Below are 1,110 nucleotides of genomic sequence, written 5' to 3'. Positions count from 1 at the left end.
GTTTAGGGTTTAGGGTTTAGGGTTTAGGGTTTAGGGTTTAGGGTTTAGGGTTTAGGGTTTAGGGTTTAGGGTTTAGGGTTTAGGGTTTAGGGTTTAGGGTTTAGGGTTTAGGGTTTAGGGTTTAGGGTTTAGGGTTTAGGGTTTAGGGTTTAGGGTTTAGGGTTTAGGGTTTAGGGTTTAGGGTTTAGGGTTTAGGGTTTAGGGTTTAGGGTTTAGGGTTTAGGGTTTAGGGTTTAGGGTTTAGGGTTTAGGGTTTAGGGTTTAGGGTTTAGGGTTTAGGGTTTAGGGTTTAGGGTTTAGGGTTTAGGGTTTAGGGTTTAGGGTTTAGGGTTTAGGGTTTAGGGTTTAGGGTTTAGGGTTTAGGGTTTAGGGTTTAGGGTTTAGGGTTTAGGGTTTAGGGTTTAGGGTTTAGGGTTTAGGGTTTAGGGTTTAGGGTTTAGGGTTTAGGGTTTAGGGTTTAGGGTTTAGGGTTTAGGGTTTAGGGTTTAGGGTTTAGGGTTTAGGGTTTAGGGTTTAGGGTTTAGGGTTTAGGGTTTAGGGTTTAGGGTTTAGGGTTTAGGGTTTAGGGTTTAGGGTTTAGGGTTTAGGGTTTAGGGTTTAGGGTTTAGGGTTTAGGGTTTAGGGTTTAGGGTTTAGGGTTTAGGGTTTAGGGTTTAGGGTTTAGGGTTTAGGGTTTAGGGTTTAGGGTTTAGGGTTTAGGGTTTAGGGTTTAGGGTTTAGGGTTTAGGGTTTAGGGTTTAGGGTTTAGGGTTTAGGGTTTAGGGTTTAGGGTTTAGGGTTTAGGGTTTAGGGTTTAGGGTTTAGGGTTTAGGGTTTAGGGTTTAGGGTTTAGGGTTTAGGGTTTAGGGTTTAGGGTTTAGGGTTTAGGGTTTAGGGTTTAGGGTTTAGGGTTTAGGGTTTAGGGTTTAGGGTTTAGGGTTTAGGGTTTAGGGTTTAGGGTTTAGGGTTTAGGGTTTAGGGTTTAGGGTTTAGGGTTTAGGGTTTAGGGTTTAGGGTTTAGGGTTTAGGGTTTAGGGTTTAGGGTTTAGGGTTTAGGGTTTAGGGTTTAGGGTTTAGGGTTTAGGGTTTAGGGTTTAGGGTTTAGGGTTTAGGGTTTAGGGTTTAGGGTTT

The sequence above is a fragment of the Carex rostrata genome, chromosome 23 (genome assembly GCF_964058835.1).
Source record: "Carex rostrata chromosome 23, lpCarRost1.2, whole genome shotgun sequence".
Lineage (NCBI taxonomy): Eukaryota > Viridiplantae > Streptophyta > Magnoliopsida > Poales > Cyperaceae > Carex > Carex rostrata.
Note: the sequence above shows the minus strand (reverse complement) of the source record.